The sequence below is a fragment of the Larimichthys crocea genome, chromosome VIII (genome assembly GCF_000972845.2).
Source record: "Larimichthys crocea isolate SSNF chromosome VIII, L_crocea_2.0, whole genome shotgun sequence".
NCBI classification, from domain to species: domain Eukaryota; kingdom Metazoa; phylum Chordata; class Actinopteri; family Sciaenidae; genus Larimichthys; species Larimichthys crocea.
This window is the reverse complement of record NC_040018.1, coordinates 18852141-18869800: the sequence shown is the minus strand read 5'-3', so window position 1 is coordinate 18869800 and position 17660 is coordinate 18852141. Positions and strand designations below refer to the sequence as shown.

Here is a 17660-nt window from a genome sequence, read left to right as displayed (position 1 = left end):
CCAATATCTTTGACGCCTCATAACTGGCAGGTCAAAGGTTCAGCACTGCTCAGTGGCAGCTAATAACACACGCTACCATAATGCCCTCAAGCAAAACACTGAAAAACCCATCTGCTTACTCAATAAATATTTAACAACTCTAGCTAAAACCTTAAAGGTACATTTGAATTTTGAAAGGGATAAAGCATTAATAACTATATATATATATATATATACATTTACCATCTTTGTTAATCCAAAAACAAAACAGAGAGGAGAACATGTTTCAGGAGAATGTCACATGGTGCATTATTTGTGACCTGAGTGGTCACAGTTGTCCCCTTATGGACCATTAGTGAGTGAGTAGGAATTTGTGCAGATGTCTTTGGCCTGAACTGCAGCCATCTTAAGCATTCAGGGACATAAGGGAATATAACACATGGTCTTTATGACCTTCATAAGGCTTTATAGGGTCAAAGGTCGTAGGGAAGTATGAGTTGCTGTTTTTTTTTGTTTTTTTTACAGTAATGCAATATGAAGACCTCAGTTGTGGATGCTTGTGTCAAAGCACAATTCAATTTACTTGATAAATATCTCTGACATTCCGTGTATAATACATATACATATACATATATATATATACATATATATATATAAATAAACAATATACAACGAGGACACTCACAGCAGGCAGAGTAAATAAATGAACATGATTACATGATTATATGATGAAGTGATGATGACAAAGCTACTCCCATCACAACTCACACACTGTTACGACCCGACAGGGCAAAACATAATCTAGGGGAATTTAGGGAGGTAACAATTAAAGACCAGGAACAAAGGGATTAACCAAGGACTGACTGCTTTGCAGGGATTTATCCAATAACAACAAAATTTATACAAAGTAAGGAGAAGTCTTTCTCAAACGACACGATGCCGGCCAGAAACGATCACACTGCATACAATGAACCACTCGCTGCAAGACCACGCCACCACTGAAACACCCAGTAGGCAGTTATAGCCTACAGGGATTATCCAGTCAATCAGCTGATTGAGGGGGAGAGGGAAAGGGCGGTACCGGAATTAAAAAAGAACACAAGAGACAACAAGCCACACGCACCACGGCACATAACACACGCATACATATCACTGTCACTTATCGCAAATTCACAATAACAAAAAAGAGAGTTTGGGAAGATCATGAAGAGCATGGCCTTACAGAAAGGACAAAAAACAAAGCTGGGTCCCTCAGTCCAACTCCACCTTGGAGGATCGACTCTCAACCAAATTATAGCTCTTCAGGCCACCAACAGTCCTTCAAGTCTTATTTTAGAAGCTGCCCACAGCAAAACTCTTCACAAAACTTATTAGGCAACACACCAGAGAGAATAAACCCCGCCAGCCTGTGGCTGTGATGGTTATTGCCTAGTCTCCAGACTGATTTCTGCCGAAACTCAGAAAGTGCTGAGCTAGCCCACTCTTAACAAAATTTAACACCTTATGTTTGTGGTAGTGCACCCACTGGATACGCCACTTCAGATTTTTGCCGGTTTATTTTCCGGTTTAATTCCTGCTTTCTTTACATTTTTTATTTGTTTATGTCTCCAAGTTTTTCTGTCCCTCCCTGCTTTCTACAGCGACAGAGACTATTTCCCCAGGCTGGAACACTTGCTGGTAGTTTTGCAGACCTGTTTTGAACTTACTTTGGGTTAGGAAGTAAAAGTGCTGTAATATTCACTTGCTGTGATTCACTTTGGACTGAGGTTAAAAGCTTTATAACAATGCACACACACTGACAAAAACCTGTTCTCCATTATAATGGCAAACATGTTTCCTAAGCATCTTTTTAGTCATTTGGAAGTTAGTTGAATTAAAAATGGCATGTTATGTCAGTGAACGGGGCTGGATTCTCACATGCACTGCAATAAAACAACAGCATTCTAAGATTCAGCTAATAATGTTGATGTCTTACAATGTTTCATAAATAGTGTGTGATGCATGTATGTGTGTAGGTACTTTAGTATGTCACAAAATACTCAAGTGGAGTGCTTTACACTCCAATAAAAAAAGACCAGTGTGGGCCTCAACTCCCTGTTTCCATCACTATACATTATTCTCTGTATCTCAGTTCTCTTTATTTCTCAGTCTCTGCTAACTCTGAATCCCATCACTATTTCAAATCCTTTTCTTCCCAGACTGAATCGCCTCAAACTGAAAAAGACAGTACTCCTGCATGCAGCTGATAAAAAACAGATCTGTGCTGAATAATTGCCTCCTCGGGTGATGCTGATGTTGGTTTATTTGCTCCATTGATTAGGCATTTATCTGTTGACATATCTGTCACTTTGTTTCACCTCTTCACTTCGGTCTACAGTGGATCTGACACAAAGGCCAACAGAGTCATATAAGAAAACACACTTTGCTCCAATAATATTTGACTACATATTTCTAATCTTGGATCATTTCTATGTTTCATGGTCTTCTAATCCTCTAGTCTGTCCCTCTGTCTTCATCCTCATCCTATTTTATTTTTTTCTATCTGCCGATACACAGGCTGTGAGCCTGCCGGGAGGCACCTCCCATACTTTATAACACTACCTTCATTACCCAGCTCACTGCAGCTAGCCATAAGTGAAAAAAAAAATGGAAATGTAGGAGAAGGAAAGGGAGGTGAAAAGTAAAGAAGGAAGTACAGGAATGGTGAGGAAAGGGTTGAAAACCACAGAACAGAAGTCAATTGTGAAAGAGATTGTAAGGTTAGAGATGGAGTGAGAGAGACTGACATTGAGTGAGCACAAGAGTGAGTAGGAGGTACAGTGTACAGAGAGAGGCTGAAAAGGGAAAAAAATCAAGGAAGAGCAAAGCCATAAAATCTAAGTTGGAAGTTATTGGAGACTGGCTGAATGAAAAATGCCATCGCCATAAAATAATATTGGAATTGGTCTGGCCTTATGGCGCTGATGAATACAGATGCTGCCCAGCGGGGTCTTTGGCTGGAGGGAACTGGCTAATTTGAACAGCTATCCTACCTGTGAGGGCGGTAAAAAATATTAAAGGAAATGAAATGAAGGGTTCACTGTCAGTTGTTTAGTTTATTGCCTCACATTTCCATCTCATAGGAGGTTAGGTGTCAGACAAAAGTCCTTCTCGCTAAGAATAGCTGCCAGTGGGGTAGTTAACCATGTGTGTAGGATTTATCGTTAATATGCCTAAAATGAACCACAAACCCCTGCAGAAATGAACCCGCTTCAGCTTTAAACAAATATAATGCATGACACGATTCACACCGTCCCTCAACCTTGCACACTGAAATTAGAGCGTATTTTACCCTCGTCCCACTCCAACACATCATCAATAATTGGTCCAGAGGGGCCATGAGTAACAGCAAATTGATGACAGCTGAGTGAAAAGGGACCAGCTGAAATCTGATCAGGTATATCGACCTGAGGATATTGAAAAGACAGCTGGACGTCTTAATTACCGTCATGTTATGGGAATGCCTTTTTTTTCACATTTGAATTGGGTTTAAAGAAGGGTGTCAGGAAACCATAAGGTCATTTAGATCACAGGGGAAGTGAGTGAAATGAGAATTATTCTCCTTAATGGCTCTTAACAAAGATCAATGCTACAATTTCCACCCAGACTGAGAAATGTGGATTAATTATGCTGTAAGAAAACAAGAAGGATAAACTGTATGTAATCTAATCTATATAATTTTAATGAAGCGGTGCTGTTGTTGTTATACCAGGCTTTTACTGAAAATCCATAAGTGTAATGTTACTCTTTAAGTTGTCAAATGACACAATTTCTGCACTATTGGTACAAACATATTTTTTATACCCTGCAAACAAAATAATTTCCCTCTGCATGACAATCTACATGTTGCAACTGGTGACAGCTCAGTTGATCCTACAAAAGCACATTACATTACATCTACTTAGTAAAGCTTTTCCATTCTCACTCGTGTCTTTCTCTTAGTTCCTTTGTTTTTATGATTGCCTGTCTTTCATTGTCAGCACCACAGGAAACCCACCATGAACCACTTGATTTATGCTTCATTCCAGTGTAATGGTTATTTTCCCTGAGAAAAATATCAGTGTGCTTCAAGAGCTGGTTCTAAGGTCAACGTAATTTTAAGCCTACATTGCATTGTATAACCTTCATATAGAGGAGAGAGTCAATAAATAAGGGATGGAAAAACAAAGGGGGAAGAAAAAAAAACACATTTTAGATAAAGCTGGCCACACCATTGGGACAAGTGTAGTGGTCTTATCTCCTCACGGTGTGCAGGACAGCTTATAACCAATACGTCACCCTATTGTAAGTGTGTGTGTGTGTGTGTGTGTGTGCTCTCACTATGTGCCTGTATGGTGGTCTTGCTGCTAAATGCTTCATTCCTTTTCAATTCAGTACAGATAATGTATGTGTCAACTAGTATGAAACATAGATTTTGAAATGTGGAAACATCAGTAAGTGAAACAAAAATGGATTAACACATGGCTTTTTGTGTCTGTCAGGATATCTCACCCTCATATATTCTTTTATATCTCCTTGTCTTTCTATCAGTGTCGGGCAGTCAGCCTTTTTGATCAGTAAAACACAGTTTTCTTATCTTGTCTCCGCCCAGAAAAATGATATAAAAGCCTACCTCACTTGACTATGTATGAGATATTGGCGCGCTGCCATAAAAAAATCCACACTCCTGGCAATTTTTAATGTCCAAAGCTATGGTGTGATGGTCGCAAGATCATGGTTCACACAATTTTTCAGATATTCTATATTACAATGTAACATATATATATATTTTTTTGTTGGTTTTACCTATCTGCAGCTCTGTGTGGTCTACATTTTTCATTCTGTTGCTAGGTGTCCTTCCTTTCCTTCATCCTCTCATCTTTTTCTCTGTTTCTACACCTGTCTTCTTCTTTCCTCCCCCCACTCTCTTCCTTCACCCTCAGTTTCAACACCGTACCATTACATACTTAATGTTGAACAAAGCCTTCAAGCAGCTCTGCTTTGAAAGGAGTTAACCATGATGTAGTACCTCAGGGTGGATAGGTTGGGGACACAGACGACCCCAAACTGTCATGGAAACCCATGTCACATGTTATCAGTGACTCACCACACTCAAGCACAGGGAACCTGCTGTAAGGGAACTGTAGGGACTGTAGGTGTTGTCTGTGCATACAGTCACTTAAACCCATTCTATCAAAACCGCATTATTTTACACATCCATGTTGGGAGGCCAACGCGCACATGCAAATCATACACATAGAGACACTCACTTAGATTTATGCATTTCAGAAAAATGAAATCCTTGCGATCATACGCCACAAAAGATGGTAGAAGTCTGTACCAAGATGGTAGAAAACATATAGCCATTACACGCCAGTACTTAGACTAAAGGGAAACCTCTATAGGAATGGCTTATTCCAGAATAGGAAACATAGCTTTGTGTGTCAATTGGAGACGTCACATGTCCTTTGTTTAAAAAGAAAGATTCATCCACCTATTATCTGTAACCGCTTATCCTCATCAGGGTCATGGTGGGGCTGGAGCCTATCCCAGCTGACTAGAGGCGGGGATCCCTGTAATAATCCAAATCAAAATAATCAAAATATATTAAAACTAAACAAACATTTACAATATGATATAATAAAATACAATTATAATAATGAATGTCTTTACTGTCTTCACTAAGATATGCGACTGGTTCATGCAAAAAAAGGGAAAACTATTCTTCTATGAACATTTGAGCAAATATGTGCAGTGTTTGTTGAAATGTAAAGTGAGAAAATCCATACAAGATTCCACTGACTGTGAATTTCTTAAGTGTTATTAAGGCAGGCCATTAGTGCAAGCTAACCAATATCTAGAATTTGGATCAATTAGATTCTGCTGTGTTGAAGCAATCTGACACAACTAGATGGAGCCTGAAATTTGGATAAATGAGGCTCCATTGTGACAGTGTAATTGTAACATGTCATATTAAGCATATGTCTGGGAAGGAATGGCAGGCTGATTGTGGTTTGTGCTCATCACTTCCATCTGCTCGTCCATCTGTCTTGACAAATACAGCTGATATGCAAGCAAAGTCTAAAACTTCTCAAGTTTCACTAATTGGGGACCTCTGATGACCTCAGAAATGTTGTGATATAATGCTTATTGTATTCACATTTATATACCTGCTACTGTAGCTACATTAGCCATTGTGGCAGCAATTCTTTATAAATGTTTAATAGGTTGATATACCACTGTTTACTCAACAACTCTAAAACAGCTGCTGGATAAACATCTTTAGAAATATATGTCTCGATTGCACATTTATTTTTACATGTTAGAATCAGAAATATGTCAGTGATTAAAGATCTTTTACCTAATCTGAGTATTTTCTTAAATCTGCTTGCACAAAAGGTTGGGTAAAGGAACTTGAACTATAGCGATAAACTGCTTGATTGACATTCAGAGAAAAAAAAACAAAAAAAAACACTGCTGTAAGGCCAAAAGAACCATTTGAAACAGCCATTTTAAAGCAGCAGTGATGACATGACACAAAATAGCAAAGTGCAGTAGAACGACCAGTTAAAAGACTGCTATCTCGAATGACACTGTCACAGAGGAGCTGATGCAAACAGTTCACCTTAATATTCTTAACAGGAGCTAGTATTACTGTTAACACAGTTTATTGAGGAAGTGGCACCAAGTTAATTACAACAGTGTCTGCATGACTGTCACAGGCTGTATATTCAGTGGCTCACACTCAGCCTGTCAGAGGTGAATCAATACAATTCAATACACAAGAATGACATAACCTTGGCTGTAGTTACAATAAAGGGTATCCTAGAGCGGTGTCTGTTACTGTTTGAATCTCTAAAACTATTAAATACCAGTGTTTTGTTATTTCACATCTTAGGATGCCATCATATGCACACAACACCCCGCAGCTCTGTAAAAGTCACCAGCCACATGTGCTTTCACATCCACAGTACTTCCCATTCTACATATCCCTCTCTGAAGCCCTGTGTGACTTACTGCTATATAATTGTCCCAGCTGAATGGTCCCCCAGGGAGACCAAATGACCTCTCACAATAGAGATGCTGGGGCTAGAGCACGAGAGAGGACATAATTCTTGCATAATGAACTAAGTTGCGGGCCCAAAGCAACAGCACTGTGACAGCATTATGTTTAAGGAACAGAGCCACTGATACAGTAAGATGTTAGCAACATTCTGGGTCAATGCAAGTACTTTTTTCATTTGTCATTTTTCACACAGTTTTCGATGCAAAGCACTTCACCTGGAAGACCAGTCCTTTTAGTTAACTCAGTTCTTTTAATTAACTCAGTCCTTTTAGATAACTCAGTCATTTTAGACAACTCAGTTCTTTTAGTTAACTCAGTCCTTTTAGATAACTCAGTTCTTTTAATTAACTCAGTCCTTTTAGATAACTCAGTTCTTTTAGGTTGATGATAAATTGATTCAGAAAAACTGCACTTATGCAGCAGTTTAAGCTAATAACTCATGTATCCTGGACAAATGTGAAGAAATGTGTTCAGTCCAATACAGAAAGTAAAGCACAAGTCCACAGTTTAGCAATTTAAAGGATGAGTGCATAGGATTTAGTTGCATCAATGCTGAGTGGAACCCCCTTGCCTCACCCTAGAGAAGCAACGGTGGCCATGAAACAAAAAGTATGAAAATGCCCTATCTATCTATCTTTAGTGTTTACAAATTTTCAGGTATTTATGCACTAATGAATCCATAGTTATGCATATATCCCATTTCTACAATTATTCTGTAAAAAGAGAGACCTCTCAATTGCATACACTGGAGCTTTAAGTGATTAATGGTCTAAATTAAAAACATGCAGTGTTTTTAAGGAATGGCAATTAAAAAAAAAGAAAAAGAAAAAATGAACAACAGGAAAGTTTGTTGAACTTGCAGTAAATAGAGCCCATTTTGGAGATTAGCATAGCCTCCATGGAAATGAAGTTGAAAATCGACAGCGTACCTTTAAAAGTTTGACCTATAGCAACCCCACTTATGCAAATAAGTCATTCCTCATTTGTAGGCGTAGCTTTGTAGCTGGTTTTATGTTAACCACATTCACGAGAAATAGTGCCTTTAAAAGAATAAAATTCTGAGTTGTAATTGTAAATGTTATCAGACAAATGAACATATTTACTATACAAAATAATGAAACAAAACTGCTTAATTTCTTAAAGATAGAAAAGTGGTGTCATCATCTGATATATAACAAAGTCTGCTACTCCTGATTTGGGAATATTATTGATTTTTGAAATGATGGCCAAGGGATTCTCATAGTGGCTGAGTGTTGAATGAGTGAAAGCCTCCTCTTTTACAGGCATCTTCACTACTGAATATTTTACATAACATGCATTTAACTAAACGGTGCTCTAAAGAGGGATTCATAATACAGTAACTTCACTCTTTTATGTGAATACTGCTATCAGTAACATGAAAAAAATCCCAGTACTAATGTGATACAATGTGCAAGAAAATATCTCTTACACAAGATTAACCTTTTGAGGTTTTAAAAGCAGAGTGGAATTTTTTATTCTGTTCACTATGCTGATCAAAGATTTGTGGGATACATTTAAGTGCTTTTCCTTGTTTGGTTTGATCCACATTCTCTTGGACACAAAGGAGCCATTATCTGCAGTTGTGGCTTCTTTGATGTCTCTGCATGTTCCTCCGTCAAGGTGACACTAACCGACTTGTCAGGGAATGCACATGTCGGATTGTAAAATATGATTTTTGCTTGAAGGCAAAGGTTGTGGTAAAGACTCAATCAAACACTCTAACCCACTCTCTGTCTCTCCCTCGTATGTTCGCACACAGTGTCTGGCAGCAAGATAAAAATAATTAGGCCAGGATGGCTGTCTGAATAATAAAGATCCATTAGTAGCAGATCCTATACATTACAGGCTATCTTTACAAATGTAGCAGGGGACTGATGAGTAGGGCAAAGAAAAACCACTCATCTCCAAAGGAACACGCTCCTCTATCACCTACACTGTACTTACAGTGCTGTAAGCTATTCTAACATAGCTGTGTCTATACCTGTTAGCATGTATTTAATAGTTGCTCACAAGTGTGACAAATACCTGAAATTCACATACAGTAATGACCAAATGCATCTTTAGTTGTAGGAATTCAACAAATGGATGTATTCAGGTAATTTTTTAGAAAAGGATGGCTTCCCTTTTCAGGACTCATCGGTTTCTACTTTTGGAACCACCACACCTGCTAACAATTACCAAGAAGGACTGAATCAGGGTGCATTTGTGAGGGTGCTCTGCTGAAATTGTTCACTAATTTATTAACTACATATTTACACTGGAAATTTCCTCACAGCACATTGAAAGTAAACACAAAAAACCCCTGCAAATCTAGGGTGAAAATGATGTTTTGATTGATGATTTTGCTTCCAATTAACCTATGATATTACACAGCAATGAGGAATTTGTATTAATTAGTATTTAGAGATGTTTACCAAATCTGGGAAACAGGATAACATCCTGACACATAATAAAAATTATGAGCAAATCAATTAAAGAGAAGATGCTGCTCACATGTGGAAACAGATGGCCAGGTTAATTGTAACACTATGACAAGGCCAATGATTTAATATTTAGTGACACACCGCACATGACACTGTCAGTGTGAAATGTCAACTGTAAGCACTGTGATTCCTGTTAAACACCTTGCAGGAAAGCAAAACAATAACCTGTGCCACATTATTCACAACATTTAAATTTACAATTTTAATAAAATGCAGTAGTGCGATTACATATAGTATGTATAATCAAGCTTTTCTGTGGGACTCCACTCATCATTTAACCCATCACCTTGCACAATCAATTCACCCACGCAATGCTAATGCATGACATGCGCGCACACACACACACACACACACACACACACACACACACACACACACACACACACACACACACATACACACACACACATACAAAGAACAGAACAAAGTGGAAAAGATATTTTTATTATAAACACACCCAGGAGAGGGCTGCCTTTGTCTTTGGAGCACTGAAAATAACTCCAAGGTCAGTGAGCTTCCATTAGGGATTTATACCATAGCAAGTGCTAATTAATTAGGCCTAATGTGAGACAATGGTCGGATTTTTGGCTCATTCCCTTGTAGGAGATACAATGTAATACTCTGCTGGACTTTGGAGGCTATTTCAGGTCAGATAAAATCCAGTTGTTGTTTTTTTTTTTTGTTGGGGGGAGGGTTACCATAATTTAGCTGGCAAGCTTTGCTGACAACGCAATGCCTGTATTCACACGGGCAGCAATACCACATTACCACTGAGCAGCTTTTCTTGAAGCATTTGAGGGTTAAGTGCCTCACATAGATCTCTGATAAGAAAGGTGAACTTGTCGACACAGGTACTGCAACAGAATCTATGTAGCAGCACCATCTCTGTTATACTGGTGCTAATATTTTGCTTTAGTCCTGTTATAATCTAAGGCGAAGAATGTAATCTCTGTTTTGTGAACCTGATGGAATCCCATTATTAACAAGACACATCTTCAATACACATAAAATAAAATGTATTGTATGCAAACAGAACAAAGATTTGGAATTTAGTACAGCTGGTGAGAAGTATGCGTGATCATTACACAGATGCCATTTGACAGCCTCTGTCTTAAAGGACCACAGTACTGGTTTTGTTATTTAAATATAAAATGACACCAGTTTTCACTCATTATAATCTAATTGTACAGACTTCACATTCAACATCATCTTTGTATTTATATTACATTACTGCTGTGTTTTCCACCTACAGTACTGATGCATTGCCAGATAACAACAGCATGACTGACTGACTGACTAAACTATGAGCAGAAAATATGATGGATTACCTGCAGATTTATGTCCCTGCAAGCGATCTTCATACTGTAGTGAAAGAAATGAAGCTTAGCGAAAGTTCAATCAGTTCAATTAAAATTCTCACTGCATCTCTCTCTCTCTCTTTTTCTTTGTTTCTCTCTCAATCAGCTGATTGAGGGTGTTTCCCCTTTCAGTCAGACCAATCAGATTTTGCCCTGACTTGTGTGAGCCAATAATCTTGTTGCTGTCAAACTTGTAATCTGTTCCTTTCTCTTCTCCTCTCAGCTGTCATTTCACTGCCAGAACGATGCAACCCTCTTGTAACACACCTCACTTTCAGTTTTCATCACATCTATGCCCAAGGGTCCTTCTATTGAAGGAGAAGTCGAAATCTATTGCTGAAGCTCTGCGTGGATGAGATGTGGAGCAGGACCTCAGCAATGGCTGAAGCTCTGCATGGATGGATGACAATAGTATGGATTGTGATGATTGCATGGATGCAGAATACTAAAATAAAAAGAATACCAAGAGGGTTCGAGATTACAGTGGAAGCTGCTGCCTGTTCCGGAGCAATGATGCAAACAGGCAGGGCATGAGCACAATAATGTACATCAATCATAAACATAATACGCAGTATAAATATATAAATGTATACAGGAACACATGTAAATGTGTATATGTGAACAAGTGGATCCGCTCACATCGATCTGACAACGAATGCAAAAAACACAACATGTTTTCTATATAAACGTTTAAACAAAACTACAGTCTTTTGCTAACCTTAACCAAAGTGCTGCTAAATGGTGAAATTCAGGAGTATATAAACACAATTTCTTGGACACAGGCCTAATGTATTATGAAAATCATAGACCTATATGATAGTGTGCGGGCAAGGAGTGGGTAATACAAGTCATTCTCCCTTTTATTTCAAGAAAGTCAATTTCAGCTTTCAAAAACATTAAGTAAAAAATAAACCTAACCAACATGAAAATATGATTTTTTTCACAGTAGCATTTTTCATCTGATTCATTCTCTGAGATAGAATATGCTGGACCATGCTGACATGAAGAGGCAAAAAAACAAAGTGAGCTTAATAATTAGCTTTCTCATAAAATAGATATGCCCATGAACCTGAATGTTGTGTGGCAAAAAATCTCTCTGCTTCCCTTTTATCCAAAGGACTTTAAATAGCAGAAAGATGAACTTAATCAAAAAATATGTATTCATGTGGAACCGGACAATAGCTCCCTCACCTTTTCATACTGCCCTGCTGTCCCATATCTGTGGAACATCTTTTGCCTGTTTAGTCATAAAAAAAAGGATATACTGCAGGACAAAATTTGATTTCATTGAAAGAGAGAAGTATTATTTTCCTGCGACAATAGTCCTCCTGTTGCTGTTTAGCATACACACTGTCAAGCACATACACTTTGACACACTTACTTACCTGTACATACACACTATACAAATTAATTTTTCTTCTGAAATACAGATGGAAATACAGACTAGAAAAGACTCTACAGACTCTATATCTTCTTATTAAGTCAAGCCCATTCATGTGACAGAATGAATATATGTGATTGGTAATGAAATCCACCTTAGTGTTCCATCATATTAGTTCTGAAGTGGGGCTGACAACGATATGATAATAATCTGATAGCAGTGGAGGTGATACTAATGATATTCTCCTCCTTACAAAGATCAAATGAGAACCCAGAGAGACTCCGCTGGCGCTGTATGGTGCAGGTATATTTTTACTTTGTATTGTGAGTCAAATTATTTCTTTTACATATTTGACTGGAGGTGAGATAGTGGTAATGAGAATCTTTTAAACGCACAGAGAGAGCAAAGAACATGACCGATAGGTGCATCCATTACTGTGCGTATTCTACCAGTTAATGTTGAATAGTAGATGCACAGCTCTCCCTTCGATGTTGCTACATCAACATTTTTTAATAACTTGCTATTTGGGGTCATGTCAGGTTCGTGTACGACCATAACATGAGTTTCTTTTTAGATTACATTCCCAGGATAACCTGAATGAACTGTGTTTAGACAACCTTAAGTCCAGTGACGTTTAGTATTCAGTTTACTGAGCTGCTGCTTAGGAGTTAGTACAGTAAAACAGGCCATGTCCACATAGATCATTGTTTGCATTTGTCATGTGCCACTATATGGTAAATACATATAACACATTTTATTCTACTACAAAGCATTGATTTCAGTATCTCCAGATTGCACACAGCATAAGAAAGGGTATTGTTTTCGCCTGCGTGGTGTATTTGGTGGTGTATTTTTGTAAATATGTTACACCTCCTGGCCAAATCACAACAGTGACCTGTTGAGAGAAGCCTGAGGCCGTTTGCATATTATCAACACAACAACGCTCAGTGTTGCATGAAGACAATCTTCTCTGATGGATTGACGCAACAATGCCTATGTATAGTGTAACACATTGCTTCAAAGCTATGCTCAGCCATGAACCTCAAAGTAAAGTGAAGCAGTTTGACGCTGTCCTTTCAGTTTCCATTGAAAACACAGCTTTGTATTTTTCATGCAACTGGTGTGCAGGGGAAGCAAATGTTTTTGTCCTTGTGCTTGATTGCTCTGAGCTTATACCGTCACCTGAATAACTTAGCTTTTTGCTCACTGTATATTTCTTTCACTTTCAGGTTCAAGTAAACCCTGCTGCAGGGTTACTGTTGCCACAGGAGTAGCCTGTTAAGCATTTAGTACTTTTACAGCGAAAACTAGGACATTAACTTATTAGAAATAATTGAAACAAACCCCAACACACTTATTCCTTAAAAACTAAATAAATAAATAAAAAAATAAAAACGTTGTCATGTTCAAGCAGAATTTATTCAGCTACTGTATAATAGCATTTTCTACTCATATGCTGTAACTGAACTTGAAATCAACATCCTGTTATAATCATAGATTATGTATGCACTTTCAATGCATAGAATAAAGTGATGGCCACAAGCTGTATGTTCTCCTTTAAATAAAGCAGCATTATAATAATCTTCAACAACATATTTAACATAGCCCTGCACTACATACAATTTGGTAGATGGTTTAGTCCAAAGTGCCTTGTTGCTACAGTGTATGAGTGCTTACATCTTTGGCAGATGGGCCCAGTGGGACCCAGACCCCTAACCTTAACAGTGTTAGCACCACATTAAACTCACTGAGCTACTTTTCAGCAGTGCCATGTATCATTAAGTGGAACATTTTTACTTTTAAGCATGTAGCCTTTGGTACTGACTGTCCTAGATAGCTACTGACAGCTCACAATGTGCAAATGTGTATGTTCAGTCTAGACATTTAAGTGAACACTTGGTAGTGGAAAAGGCCTGGATTGCAGGAGGGGTGTTACTCTGGAGGGGTGTCAATCATCATGCTATGAGGGGTAGTTAAGTTTTAGTCAGTAACGGCAAGCTAGCTAAGCATAAGAGCTTCTAAAAGGCTGTGTGTGCCTACTTTCACAGAATAGAAAAAAAAAATACCCATGTGGAGTGAAAAATAAAATACTTTCATTTCGACTATTGAAACTGAATGCTCATTTCAATGACATACAAAAAAAAAAAACATTTAAATGAATAATTTTTATTCTTTGTGGTCCTCAAAGTGATCTTTTTTAAATGAAATAAAAAAACACTTACCAGGACAAAAAGAAGAAAAAGAAACATCTGAAAGCAACCTTCATGTACCATTTTGAGACCTTTTGATACAGAGGCTGTGAGATTCACAATGATCTCAATGGCCTTCTCTAAAAAGTATTCTGACAAGAAGGACATCATGAATTTATTGTCTTTTATGCCCTTCTGTAGACTGAAGAGGTCACCCTGAGACAACTTGTCTTTATGTATTTATTCATGTCCACAACAATGTGCCCACTCATGTTAAGGTAATTTTATTTTATTTTTTTTTCAAACTTCAGAAAAGTTATTGAAAGGCTGTGTATTGTGTTCACATAAAAATAAAAAGTCCCTATGTGAAGAGAAACATTTTATTTTCCCTTTTATTCTATTTATAGCAGCTTTTTCAAATTGCTATATTACAGTACCAATATTTAGTTTATTACCGAAAAACAAGTCAGTCAGACAGCATGTCTGTCAGTGAAATCCATATGGTAAAAACATGAGAACTCCATCTGGGTTCATATAAAGCATTCTTGATGTGACGTTACAGTACAAACCACCGAGCCAGTGTGCCATCTTCAGTTAACATGCAACGTTAGGAAATTATCATGGTTGACTAAAACATCTCCTTCTGTTGAATATCAGACTGCAAGGAGGAAAGACAACAATGAAGCTTGTCATTGTGGAGAGATAAATGTTCTGCATGCAAGCTGAAGCAATGTACTGTATGAGTTTTTGTGGCTGTTCTTGTGAGTACCTGTGTGTATTCCTGTGTACATGCAACATATATGAAGGTATGTTAACCCAAGTTGCAGGAACAGTAGATATGAGCTGTATATTCCTCGTCAAACACCCCTGCATGCATCGGTGAGCATCGGTGAGTGGCAGTGACACTTTGAGTAGATCATAAGCCTATGAAATTCAGTGTTAAATGAAAAACAACACATTACCATTTATGTGTCTATGTGTGTCAAAGCTTCTTGTGTATCTATGGCATGCATTTGCCAGCCCTATTTCATCATTGTATGTGTATGGTGCAAAGGAACCTGCTGTGTTGAGTTGACAGACACCAAGAGGATATTTAAAAAAAAACATTTTACCATTTGTACTATCATATCTAATGTATTGGATGTAGCTGTGCCATGCTCTCCCACTGTGCTACTCTTAAATGATCCCCTCATTAAAATGAACGTCTTTGAATAGATGTATTATTTTAATGGGCATCACTGAAGCCTACACATAAAGTGACAAAAGCTCAATGGATTAGCATATATATACTGTATGTATATATATATATATATATATATATATATTAGGGCTGTCGATCGATTAAAAAAATTAACTAATAATTGCAAAAAATTAATTGTGATTAATCGCGATTAATTTATCAATAAATTAATTGCATTTTTCTGAGACTGAAGCTTATAATGAATATTTATTTATGTAAAATGATCAAATTAATGTAGAATAAACACAGAGAAGGTATATTTAAATTCATTCATTTTATTGGCTTAAGGTGCACATATGCACAGTGCAAATAGAAAAAAGCCGGAATGAGGAAATATACTGACGAGGCCACACTCCCGTAGTGTAGACTGGCGAAGTCCCGTGGAGGTAATTTCAGCAGGGTGTTTTGCTTTGAGGTGATATGTTAAAGTCGTGTTACTTCTGTGGAATTTAAATTCGGCTTTGCAAACTGTGCAAATTGCCTTGTTTTTGTCCAACGAACCGTCGGGCAACTTTTTAAAATGAAATGTTCCCCCTAAAAGTCTGTCCTTATCCATCTTTCCGTCATAGACTCTCCTTTAGTTAGGATAGATCATAGACATATACATAGACGCCTCATTGAGCAGGTTGGTCCGTTGCTGCGATATGTTAACGCGTCCGCCATATTGGATGTGGCAGATCTGCCCGTAAACTAATACAAGGAAATGGACTGAACTTCATAAAGCGCCTTTCTACAAAGTTCTTTAAGTTAATGTCTCTTATACACCCATTCACACACACACTAATATATCTGGGAAACAAAGCTCTACTTTGCCACATCCAAAATGACGGCGACGTAGATTTAGCACTCAATGTGACGTCTATGTGTCTATGGGATAGATGTTTGACCGTGCATGTGACCAAAGGTTATGGGTCAGCCACCACCGGAAGTAAACAAAACCGCGTTAATTGCGTCAATTTTTTTTACACGTTCATTTTTTAAAATTAATCGGCAAAATTAACGCGTTAATTTTGACAGCACTAATATATATATATATATATTGATCTGATTAATATGGAATTATCAGTGGCAAAAGTGCATAGTGCTGGAGCTGGTATTTTTTTTAGCATGGTAAGCGATGGCAGATAAAATTTAAGAATCGCTATGATCACCATTTATTGCTAAATTATGGACTCCTGTTTCCTGCAAATACTATACAGAGATCGATGGGTATGTTCTGGACTGGTGCTGTCCCGAAAGGGTAAAAGTCTTTATACGGCAAGGTAAGGATTTATTTTTCTTATTGGAAGTGTGACAGATGTTACAGTTGACAGCACACTGGTACTGCACATACTGGCTCATTGACACAAGTAAATGAACCAGAACCCGTATTAATATGATTATTACACGTGTGCTTTTGTTTACCATGAGAAACATAAACCTTTTAAGTCTTTCAGTTTTAGAAAATTGGGCAATATGAGAAATTCACAATCATTAACATCCTAAATTATGTCTAACCCTGGGAAACTAATCTCTTACAGTACTAATGTCTTATGTAAAAGTAACTATTTCATCTGTTGAGAAGGAGTAAAGTAGAAAGCACAATACCAAGATTACACACAAAGGCAGACACAGTCACATAAAACTGTTGCTTGTAGGGAAATTAATAGTACATACTGCAAGGAGAGTTTATATATTACCAGGACTTTGACATCATACGATATACCTCTAATGTCCTTTTTCTATGTGCTGCAGACCAATTCAAATCATGGTGCGAAGGTCATATGTGAAGTAATAATAAAAAATAAAAAAATAGAATATCTATATAAACTTAAAGTCTCTTCAATATGAGACCAGCATGGGAACAATGGTCATTCCTTAATAGACACAGCCAGAATAATAAAATTAGACAGGGGATGAAACCAACAAAAGAAAGTAGAAGAGTC

The 17660-nt window shown here is 37.6% G+C and overlaps 1 protein-coding gene across 3 annotated transcripts in view; it reads right to left on the bottom strand.

Annotated features, from left to right (window-relative positions):
- The window catches only part of mdga1 (MAM domain containing glycosylphosphatidylinositol anchor 1), a 162887-nt gene that overhangs the window by 74641 nt on the left and 70586 nt on the right, over positions 1-17660 (bottom strand). Inside the window, exon 1 of one of the 3 annotated variants that reach the window (XM_027281805.1) lies at positions 10896-11314. The exons of the other annotated variants lie outside the window; for them this stretch is intronic. The gene's annotated coding sequence lies outside the window, so the exon portion shown is untranslated. Of the gene's footprint in view, positions 1-10895; positions 11315-17660 lie in introns of those variants that run through there. 3 annotated transcript variants of the gene reach the window in all.